Source organism: Panulirus ornatus, chromosome 57, assembly GCF_036320965.1.
Source record: "Panulirus ornatus isolate Po-2019 chromosome 57, ASM3632096v1, whole genome shotgun sequence".
NCBI classification, from domain to species: domain Eukaryota; kingdom Metazoa; phylum Arthropoda; class Malacostraca; order Decapoda; family Palinuridae; genus Panulirus; species Panulirus ornatus.
In genome coordinates this window covers 13,024,461-13,036,947 of record NC_092280.1, presented here as the reverse complement: position 1 = coordinate 13,036,947, position 12,487 = coordinate 13,024,461, and positions in this window count along the sequence as shown.

Below are 12,487 nucleotides of genomic sequence, written 5' to 3'. Positions count from 1 at the left end.
GGGCTAATGGGGAGGTGATAACAAGTAGTGGTGATGTGAGAAGGAGATGGAGTGAGTATTTTGAAGGTTTGTTGAATGTGTTAGATGATAGAGTGGCAGATATATGGTGTTTTGGTCGAGGTGGTGTTGAAAGTAAGGGTTGGGGAGAATGATTTGGTAAACAGAGAAGAGGTAGTAAAAGCTTTGCAGAAGATGAAAGCCGGCAAGGCAGCGGGTTTGGATGGTATTGCAGTGGAATTTATTAAAAAATGGGGTTACTGTATTGTTGACTGGTTGGTAAGGTTATTTAATGTATGTATGACTCATGGTGAGGTGCCTCAGGATTGGCAGAATGCATGCATAAGTGCCATTGTACAAAGGCAAAGAGGATAAAAGTTAGTGCTCAAATTACAGAGGTATAAGTTTGTTGAGCATTCCTGAGAAATTATATGGGAGGGTATTGATTGGGAGGGTGAAGGCATATACAGAGCACCAGATAGGGGAAGAGCAGTGTGGTTTCAGAAGTGGTAGAGGATATGTGGATCAGGTGTTTGCTTTAAAGAATGTTTGTGAGAAATACTTAGAAAAGCAAATGGATTTGTATGTAGCATTTATGTATCTGGAGAAGTTGATAGAGATGCTCTGTGGAAGGTATTAAGAGTATATGGTGTTGGAGGCAAGTTGTTAGAAGCAGTGAAATGTTTTTATCGAGGATGTAAGGCATGTGTACGTGTAGGAAGAGAGGAAAAAAAACTGATTCTCAGTGAGTGTTGGTTTGCAGCAGGGATGTTTAATTTGTTTATGGATGGGGTTGTTAGGAAGGTGAATGCAAGAATTTTGGAAATAGGGGCAAGTATGCAATGTGTTGTGGATGAGAGAGCTTGGGAAGTGAGTCAGTTGTTGTTCGCTGATGATACAGCGCTGGTGGCTGATTCGTGTGAGAAACTGCAGAAGCTCGTGACTGAGTTTGGTGAAGTTTGTGAAAGAAGAAAGCTGAGAGTAAGTGTGAATAAGAGCAAGGTTATTAGGTACAGTAGGGTTGAGGGACAAGTCAATTGGGAGGTAAGTTTGAATGGAGAAAAACTGTAGGAAGTGAAGTGTTATAGATATCTGGAAGTGGATTTGACAGCGGATGGAAACATGGAAGTGGAAGTGAATCACTGGGTGGGGGAGGGGGTGAAAGTTCTGGGAGCGTTGAAGAATGTGTGGAAGTCGAGAACTTTATCTCAGAAAGGAAAAATGGATATGTCTGAAGGAATAGTTGTTGCAACAATGTTATATGGTTGTGAGGTGTGGGCTATAGAGAGAGTTGTGTGGAGGAGGGTGGATGTGCTGGAAATGAGATGTTTGAGGACAATATGTCGTGTGAGGTGGTTTGATCGAGTAAGTAATAATAGGGTAAGAGAGATGTGTGGTAATAAAAAGAGTGTGGTTGAGAGAACAGAAGAGGGTGTTTTGGAATGGTTTGGTCACATGGAGAGAATGAGTGAGGAAAGACTGACCAAGAGGATAAATGTGTCAAAGGTAGAGGGAACGAGGAGAAGTGGGAGACCAAATTGAAGGTGGAAACATGGAGTGAAAAAGATTTTGAGTGATCGGGGCTTGAACATGCCGGAGGGTGAAAGGCGTGCAAGGAATAAAGTGAATTCGAACGATATGGTATACGAGGGTCGATGTGCTGTCAATGGATTGAACTAGAGCATGTGAAGCATCTGAGGTAAACCAAGGAAAGTTCTGTGAGGCCTGGATGTAGAAGGGGAGCTGTGTTTCGGTGCATTATACATGACAACTGGAGACTGAGTGTGAACGAATGTGACCTTTGTTGTCTTTTCCTAGCACTATCTCAAGCATGTGTGGGGGGAGGGGGTTGTTATTTCATGTGTGGTGGGGTGGCGATGGGAATGAATAATGGCAGACAGTATGAATTATGTACATGTGTATACATGTATATGTATATATTCTTAATACCTGAATATATGGTGTGGGAGGCAAGTCGTTAGAAGCAGTGAAAAGTGTTTATAGAGGATGTAAGGCATGTGTACGTGTAGGAAGAGAGGAAAGTGATTGGTTCTCAGTGAATGTAGGTTTGTGGCAGGGGTGTGTGATGTCTCCATGGTTGTTTGATTTGTTTATGGATGGAGTTGTTAGGGAGGTGAATGCAAGAGTTTTGGAAAGAGGGGCAAGTATGTAGTCTGTTGTGGATGAAAGAGCTTGAGAAGTGAGTCAGTTGTTGTTCACTGATGATAAAGCGCTGGTGGCTGATTCATGTAAGAAACTGCAGAAGCTGGTGACTGAGTTTGGTAAAGTGTGTGAAAGAAGAGAGTTGAGAGTGAATGTGAATATGAGCAAGGTTATCAGGTACAGTAGGGTTGAGGGTCAAGTTAATTGGGAGGTAAGTTTCAATGGAGAAATACTGGAGGAAGTGAAGTGGTTTAGATATCTGGGAGTGGATTTGGCAGCGGATGGAACCATGGAAGCGGAAGTGAATCATAGGGTGGGGGAGGGGGCGAAAATTCTGGGAGCCTTGAAGAATGTGTGGAAGTCAAGAACATTATCTCGGAAAGCAAAAGTGGGCATGTTTGAAGGAATAGTGGTTCCAACAATGTTGTATGGTTGCGAGTCGTGGGCTATGGATAGAGTTGTGCGCAGGAGGGTGGATGTGCAGGAAATGAGATGTTTGAGGACAATATGTAGTGTGAGGTGGTTTGATCGAGTAAGTAATGTAAAGATAAGAGAGATGTGTGGTAATAAAGAGTGTGGTTGAGAGAGCAGAAGAGGGTGTTTTGAAATGGTTTGGTCACATGGATAGAATGAGTGAAGAAAGACTGACCAAGAGGATATATGTGTCAGAGGTGGAGGGAATGAGGAGAAGTGGGAGACCAAATTGGAGGTGGAAAGATGGAGTGAAAAAGATTTTGAGTGATCGGGGTCTGAACATGCAGGAGGGTGAAAGGCATGCAAGGAATAGAGTGAATTGGAACGATGTGGTATATCGGGGTCGATGTGCTGTCAATGGATTGAAGCTGGGCATGTGAAGCGTCTGGGGTAAACCATGGAAAGTTCTTTGGGGCCTGGATGTGGAAAGGGAGCTGTGGTTTCGGTGCATTATTGCATGACAGCTAGAGACTGAGTGTGAACGAATGGGGCCTTTGTTGTCTTTCCTAGCGCTACCTCACACACATGAGGGGGAGGGGGTTGGTTATTCCATGTGTGGTGAGGTAGGTGATGGAAATGAATAAAGGCAGACAGTATGAATCATGTACATGTGTATATGTGTATATGTCTGTGTGTGTATATATATGCATACCTTGAGATGTATAAGTATGTATATTTGCGTGTGTGGACGTGTATGTATATACATGTGTACGTGGGTGGGTTCGGCCATTCTTTTGCCTGTTTCCTTGCGCTACCTCGCTAACGCAGGGGATAGCGACAAAGCAAATAAAAATATATATATATATATATATATATATATATATATATATATATATATATATATATATTCATTTATTCATTTATTTTGCTTTGTCGCTGTCTCCCGCATTTGCGAGGTAGCGCAAGGAAACAGACGAAAGAAATGGCCCAACCGACCCCCATACACATGTATATACATACACGTCCACACACGCAAATATACATACCTATACATCTCAATGTACACATATATATACACACACAGACACATACATATATACCCATGCACACAATTCACACTGTCTGCCTTTATTCATTCCCATCGCCACCTTGCCACACATTCCATGTGTGGCGAGGCCCCACAGAACTTTCCATGGTTTACCCCAGATGCTTCACATGCCCTGGTTCAATCCATTGACAGCACGTCGACCCCGGTATGCCACATCGTTCTAATTCACTCCATTCCTTGCACACCTTTCACCCTCCTGCATGTTCAGGCCCCGATCACTCAAAATCTTTTTCACTCCATCTTTCCACCTCCAATTTGGTCTCCCACTTCCCCTCGTTCCCTCCACCTCTGACACATATATCCTCTTGGTCAATCTTTCCTCACTCGTTCTCTCCATGTGACCAAACCATTTCAAAACACCCTCTTCTGCTCTGTCAATCACACTGTTTTTATTTCCACACATCTCGCTTACCCTTACATTACTTACTCGATCAAACCACCTCACACCACATATTGTCCTCAAACATCTCATTTCCAGCACATCCACCCTCCTGCGCACAACTCTATCCATAGCCCACGCCTCGCAACCATACAACATTGTTGGAACCACTAATCTTCAAACATACCCGTTTTTGCTTTCTGAGATAATGTTCTTGACTTCCAAACATTTTTCAATGCTCCCAGAATTTTCGCCCCCTCCCCCACCCTATGATTCACTTCCGCTTCCATGGTTCCATCCGCTTCCAGATCCACCCCTAGATATCTAAAACACTTTACTTCCTCCAGTTTTTCTTCATTCAAACTTACCTCCCAATTGACTTGACCCTCAACCCTACTGTACCCAATAACCTTGCTCTTATTCACATTTATTCTTAACTTTCTTCTTTCACACACTTTAACAAACTCAGTCACCAGCTTCTGCAGTTTCTCACATGAATTAGCCACCAGTGCTGTATCATCATCGAACAACAACTGACTCACTTCCCAAGCTCTCTCATCCACAACAGACTTCATACTTGCCCCTCTTTCCAAAACTCTTGCATTCACCTCCCTAACAACCCCATCCATAAACAAATTAAACAACCATAGAGACATCACACACCCCTGCCGCAAACCTACATTCACTGAGAACCAATCACTTTCCTCTCTTCCTACACGTTCACATGCCTTACATTCTCGATAAAAACTTTTCACTGCCTCTAACAACTTGCCTCCCACACCACACACTCCTAACACCCTCCACAGAGCATCTCTATCAACTCCATCACATGCCCTCTCCAGATCCATAAATGCCACATGCAAATCCATTTACTTTTCTAAGTATTTCCCACGTACATTCTTCAAAGCAAACACCTGATCCACACATCCTCCACCACTTCTGAAACCACACTGCTCCTCCCCAATCTGATGCTCTGTACATGCCTTCACCCTCTCAATCAATACCCTCCCATACAATTTACTAGGAATACTCAACAAACTTATACCTCTGTAATTTGAGCACTCACTCTTATCCCCTTTGCCTTTGCACAATGGCACCATGCAAGCATTCCGCCAATCCTCAGGCACCTCACCACGAATCATACACACATCAAATAACCCCACCAACCAGTCAACAACACAGTCACCCCCTTTTTTAACAAATTCCACTGCAATACCATCCAAACCCGCTGCCCTGCCGGCCTTCATCCTCTGCAAAGCTTCCACTACCTCTTCTCTGTTTACCAAATCATTCTCCCCAACCCTCTCAGCTTGTACACCACCTCGACCAAAACACCCTATATCTGCCACTCTATCATCAAACACATTCAACAAACCTTCAAAATACTCACTCCATCTCCTTCTCACATCACCACCACCTGATATCACCTCCCCACTAGCCCCCCCTCACTGAAGTTCCCATTTGCTCCCTTGCCCCACGCACCCCACCCACCTCCCTCCAAAACATCTTTCTACTCTCCCTAAAATTTAATGATACTCTCTCACCCCAACTCTCATTTGCTCTCTTTTTAACCTCTTGCACCTTTCTCTTGACCTCCTGCCTCTTTCTTTTATACATCTCCCACTCATTTGCATTTTTTCCCTGTAAAAATCGTCCAAATGTCTCTCTCTTCTCTCTTACTAATAATCTTACTTTTTCATCCCACCACTCACTACCCTTTCTAATCAACCCATCTCCCACGCTTCTCATGCCATAAGCATCTTTTGGGTAAGCCATCACTGCTTCCCTAAATACATCCCATTCCTCCCCCACTCCCCTTACCTCCTTTGTTCTCACCATTTTCCATTCTGTACTCAGTCTCTCCTGGTATTTCCTCACACAAGTCTCCTTCCCAAGCTCACTTACTCCCACCACTCTTTTCACCCCAACATTCTCTCTTCTTTTCTGAAAACCCATACAAATCTTCACCTTCGCCTCCACAAGATAAAGATCAGACATCCCTCCAGTTGCACCTCTAAGCACATTAACATCCAAAAGTCTCTCTTTCACGTGCCTATCAATTAACACATAATCCAATAACGCTCTCTGGCCATCTCTCCTACTTACATACGTATACTTATGTATATCTTGCTTTTTAAACCAGTTATTCCCAATCACCAGTCCTTTTTCAGCACATAAATCTACAAGCTCTTCACCATTTCCATTTACAACACTGAACACCCCATGTATACTAATTATTCCGTCAACTGCCGCATTACTCACCTTTGCATTCAAATCACCCATCACTATAACCCGGTCTTGTGCAACAAAACCACTAACACACTCACTCAGCTGCTCCCAAAACACTTGCCTCTCATGATCTTTCATCTCATGCCCAGGTGCATATGCACCAATATTCAACCATCTCTTTCCATCAACTTTAAGTTTTACCATATCAATCTAGAATTTACTTTCTTACACTCTATCACATACTCCCACAACTCCTGTTTCAGGAGTAGTGCTACTCCTTCCCTTGCTCTTGTCCTCTCACTAACTACTGACTTTACTCCCTAGACATTCCCAAACCACTCTTCCCCTTTACCCCTGAGCTTCGTTTCACTCAGAGCCAAAACATCCAGGTTCCTTTCCTCAAACATACTACCTATCTCTCCTTTTTTCTCATCTTGGTTACATCCTCACACATTTAGACACCCCAATCTGAGCCTTTGAGAAGGATGAGCACTCCCCGCCTGACTCCTTCTTCTGTTTCCCCTTTTAGAAAGTTAAAATACAAGGAGGGGAGGGTTTCCATCCCCCCGCTCCCGTCCCCTTTAGTCGCCTTCTATGACACGTGAGGAATGCGTGGGAAGTATTCTTTCCCCTCTATCCCCAGGGATATATGTTTATTCATTTATTTTTTTTTATAAAAATAAATAAATATTTAAGAGTATTAGTGAAAGAGAAGAGAGAGGCATTTGGACGATTTTTGCAGGGAAAAAATGCAATTGAGTGGGAGATGTATAAAAGAAAGAGACAGGAGGTCAAGAGAAAGGTGCAAGAGGTGAAAAAAAGGGCAAATGAGAGTTGGGGCGAGAGAGTATCATTAAATTTTAGGGAGAATAAAAAGATGTTCTGGAAGGAGGTAAATAAAGTGCGTAAGACAAGGGAGCAAATGGGAACTTCAGTGAAGGGCGCAAATGGGGAGGTGAAAACAAGTAGTGGTGATGTGAGAACGAGATGGAGTGAGTATTTTGAAGGTTTGTTGAATGTGTTTGATGATAGAGTGGCAGATATAGGGTGTTTTGGTCGAGGTGGTGTGCAAAGTGAGAGGGTTAGGGAAAATGATTTGGTAAACAGAGAAGAGGTAGTGAAAGCTTTGCGGAAGATGAAAGCCGGCAAGGCAGGAGGTTTGGATGGTATTGCAGTGGAATTTATTAAAAAAGGGGGTGACTGTATTGTTGACTGGTTGGTAAGGTTATTTAATGTATGTATGACTCATGGTGAGGTGCCTGAGGATTGGCGGAATGCGTGCATAGTGCCATTGTACAAAGGCAAAGGGGATAAGAGTGAGTGCTCAAATTACAGCGGTATAAGTTTGTTGAGTATTCCTGGTAAATTATATGGGAGGGTATTGATTGAGAGGGTGAAGGCATGTACAGAGCATCAGATTGGGGAAGAGCAGTGTGGTTTCAGAAGTGGTAGAGGATGTGTGGATCAGGTGTTTGCTTTGAAGAATGTATGTGAGAAATAGTTAGAAAAGCAAATGGATTTGTATGTAGCATTTATGGATCTGGAGAAGGCATATGATAGAGTTGATAGAGATGCTCTGTGGAAAGTATTAAGAATATATGGTGTGGGAGGAAAGTTGTTAGAAGCAGTGAAAAGTTTTTATCGAGGATGTAAGGCATGTGTACGTGTAGGAAGAGAGGAAAGTGATTGGTTCTCAGTGAATGTAGGTTTGCGGCAGGGGTGTGTGATGTCTCCATGGTTGTTTAATTTGTTTATGGATGGGGTTGTTAGGGAGGTAAATGCAAGAGTTTTGGAAAGAGGGGCAAGTATGAAGTCTGTTGGGGATGAGAGAGCCTGGGAAGTGAGTCAGTTGTTGTTCGCTGATGATACAGCGCTGGTGGATGATTCACGTGAGAAACTGCAGAAGCTGGTGACTGAGTTTGGAAAAGTGTGTGGAAGAAGAAAGTTAAGAGTAAATGTGAATAAGAGCAAGGTTATTAGGTACAGTAGGGTTGAGGGTGAAGTCAATTGGGTGGTGAGTTTGAATGGAGAAAAACTGGAGGAAGTGAAGTGTTTTAGATATCTGGGAGTGGATCTGGCAGCGGATGGAACCATGGAAGCGGAAGTGGATCATAGGGTGGGGGAGGGGGCGAAAATCCTGGGGGCCTTGAAGAATGTGTGGAAGTCGAGAACATTATCTCGGAAAGCAAAAATGGGTATGTTTGAAGGAATAGTGGTTCCAACAATGTTGTATGGTTGCGAGGCGTGGGCTATGGATAGAGTTGTGCGCAGGAGGATGGATGTGCTGGAAATGAGATGTTTGAGGACAATGTGTGGTGTGAGGTGGTTTGATCGAGTGAGTAACGTAAGGGTAAGAGAGATGTGTGGTAATAAAAAGAGCGTGGTTGAGAGAGCAGAAGAGGGTGTTTTGAAGTGGTTTGGGCACATGGAGAGGATGAGTGAGGAGAGATTGACCAAGAAGATATATGTGTCGGAGGTGGAGGGAACAAGGAGAAGAGGGAGACCAAATTGGAGGTGGAAGGATGGAGTGAAAAGGATTTTGTGTGATCGGGGCCTGAACATGCAAGAGGGTGAAAGGAGGGCAAGGAATAGAGTGAATTGGAGCGATGTGGTATACCGGGGTTGACGTGCTGTCAGTGGATTGAATCGGGGCATGTGAAGCGTCTGGGGTAAACCATGGAAAGCTGTGTAGGTATGTATATTTGCGTGTGTGGACGTATGTATATACATGTGTTTGGGGGGGGGGGGTTGGGCCATTTCTTTCATCTGTTTCCTTGCGCTACCTCGCAAACGCGGGAGACGGCGACAAAGTATAATAAAAAAAAAATAAATAAATATACATATATAAAATGACCAACAGACTACATACACCATGTACATATCTGTACCATGAAATCCTCCTTTAACATCCAATGAACTTCATTATAACTTTTAAATGAAAAGGTTTGTGTGGAGGAGTCAAGTGGTATGTCATAACTCTTGCCTAAACCGTTTCCAAATGGAAATAATCTCCCATAGTTTGTGAAATGTACATTTATATACTGTCATTCATCTGAGAAAAAGAATCAATACAAAGCACAGCAAATATCTTAAAAATGCAAGAAACTTTACACTAAGGGGCAAAAAACAACTATCAAAAGATGATTGGGGAATCAAATTCCCATCCTATGTAAAATCATAGATACAATATGACTTATGAGGACTATTTGAGGTGGTGCCACTTTTCCTCGGTGGAGCAATGAAATCTCATAAAGCTCCTACACTCTTCAATTATGTAAACTAAACTATAAAGTATCTTTCTTTTTATCTATACTCCGATGCCTGTTTCAATTGGAACTTTCTCAAAGAGGTGGCCACAGCAACCGATTCTCCATAACTAAAGAACTCTAGTGCCACTTCTTAGCCTTCAGTGCCTCACCTTTAACAAGCAATGGCACAGGGCAAGTCTATTGCAGTGTTTGCTGAGGCTCCTACCTAATGTTCCTAATAACTACTTCTATCTAATTCTCCTACCTACTACAGGTAAACCACCAAATTTTTGGCAACTGATGATTTGGCACCTCCTTTAGTCCAGATAGAATTATGTGGTGGAACTTGAAATTACTGTGGCCACCAGACTCGTTTATTGGGTGGCCACAGATTGTGTTGTGTGTAGGACGTGCTTATTTACATTCTTTACACTGCACTTGTTGGTGGTGATACCACTATTCTGTAAGATTCTTAGCTTATTTTGCTTAAATTTAACCCTAGCTAAGGCTTCTAAGACGTATGAGAGAGGCAGTCGTGATGTCAAATGTAAACAGCATTCCATATTGATCCAATATAAAATAGAACTGCTGAAAAAAATGGACCGTGGTGTTTTGGTGCATAAGCTGTGTGACAGCTACAGTATTGGTTCATCAAATGTTTATGATATAAAGAAGCAAAGGGAGAAAATATTGAAATTCTATGCAGATAGTGATTCCAAGAAGCAAATGACGATTAGAACAACTATGAAAGATGGTGAGAGTACTGAGCACGATCAAGTGATGATGGAATGGTTTCAACAGTGTCAGAGTGACGGAGTGGACTTGTCAGGTAGCATGATAATGGTCCAGGATAAGTTGTTCCATAAAAAACTTAGATTACAAAATGAGCGTGACTATAGTAAAGGATGGCTTCAAAGATTCAAGAAGCGTCATGGAATTTCCATGAATGAAGTGTGCAGAGGAAAGTGGTCTGCAAACCACAAAGGAGCTGCTGAGTATGTGGAAGAATTTGCAAAACTCATAGCTGACGAGCACCTCAGTCCTGAGTAGGTGTATAATGCAGATGAAACTGCATTATTCTGGCGATGCACACCTAGGAAGACACTAACAACAGAAGATGAAGAAGACCCCACAAGATTCAAACAATCTAAGGAGAGACTTACCATCTTAGGGTGCTCAAACATTTAATATCTGTTCAATTCAAATTTCTAGCAGTCCGTGGTATACTTTAGACACATGGGAGATGTATAATTAGTGGGTTACAGGTGTGTTGAATTATTATTACGTGACCATGGTTGGTCCGGCAAAATTGTTAATCTGGCAAGGCTTTGGAACCAAGAGGGCCGGAAAATTGGTGGTGTACCTAACAATCCTGCCCAAATGTTCCACCTACTACTATCTACTGCTCCTACCATTTTGCCAAGGGCAGGGCCAAAGCATTGCGCTCACCACAGAAAAATCTAATTTTGAAGAATGAGCTGCAAAATGTCATTACAGTATTATAACAATATCATTCAATTTAGAATAGAGTGCCATTTAACACTGGCCAATAACTTCAAGCTAGTTCTCTTTAAGCAAAGAAGTACTGGTACCAAGTGCTGAGAGCAGAAGGAATATTTTTCCCTAATAGCCCTGTAATCATGAAAAGGTAAAACTCAAAATTGGTTTGTTTGATCAACATAATCTCTTTAAGCATCATAAGGTTTTTTTCTCAGCAAAGACAACTCAGTTTACAATAATCATTTAAAAAGGTGCTAGTTCTACAAATACAAAAAAGCTTATCCACTCATCATTCAAGGAAATTATTGCTCTAATGTAAATGATTATAAAAAACTTTACTAAACAATTCAAGGGACAGAAATCTTTGTTAAATTATTCACAAAAACAGAGAAATAACAACTTGTTCTTGACTATAGTACGGTACAGTATTTCCTCATTTGGGAATCAGCATAAAGAAATACTACTTCAAATACTGATTGCATAAAATTGGTTTGGGTGCAATTCATTAACTGTAAAAAAAAAAAATGTTGAAGTGGGTAGCAAAACAGTTGTGCTGGGGAAAATGAATTAAAAAGTGTAAGAGGAGAAAGTAGATAGTCGTGCAGGTGTAAATACAAGTACTGAGTTCCACACATATCTTAGTACTAATTCACAGATGTACATGAAAATAGACAGGGAAGGAGACGAGAAAAAAGTATTGACTTTTTGGAAATGGATGAATGAATCAGAAAAGAAGTACTGCTAAACATTGTCATGCAGAGCACAGTCTGACTGAGAGTGGAAACAATGATGGCAATTATGTAGAGTGTGAAGGTACACCCTTACTCCAACACTAGCTCATTTACCAGAATTTTGCTATGATGTAACTAATAAATCATGGAACCAATTCATTCACCACAAGACTAAATCTTTGAGACTAGAACTTATAAGTTTCTGTTTATCTAAAAATAAAGAAAATCATCAAACTGTGCTGAATCACAAATAACAAGCATATAATAAAGAAAAATGATAAGAAAAGAGAATAACAATGAAAGAAACCACTACAGTTTGCAGTTTTACCCTTCTTTGTTCACACACATTGCCAGTAAGTTGACTTTCAGGTACGATTAAACAACTGTTTTGCACAGTTAACCCTTGGGCTATGATTTGTCTGTATACTAGTCCACTTAATAACCTGTGACATGCCAGAAAACTGGCAAAGATTTTGGCAGCATTGTTTTATATTTACAGTTGGAGAATTATTCTGAATCTTATTCAGAGATGTTAATAACAACTTAACGACACAACTGGAAAAAATGTCATGCATAACAGTCATCCATAAATCATCAGAGAGTGCAAGTGTTTTATCAGGGCAAGAAAACAGATTCACAAAGCAACTACTGAAGTCAATTTTATAAAATTTCTTTAGTGTTAATGTTCAAAATGTGGATGATAAGGTAATTTTTCATT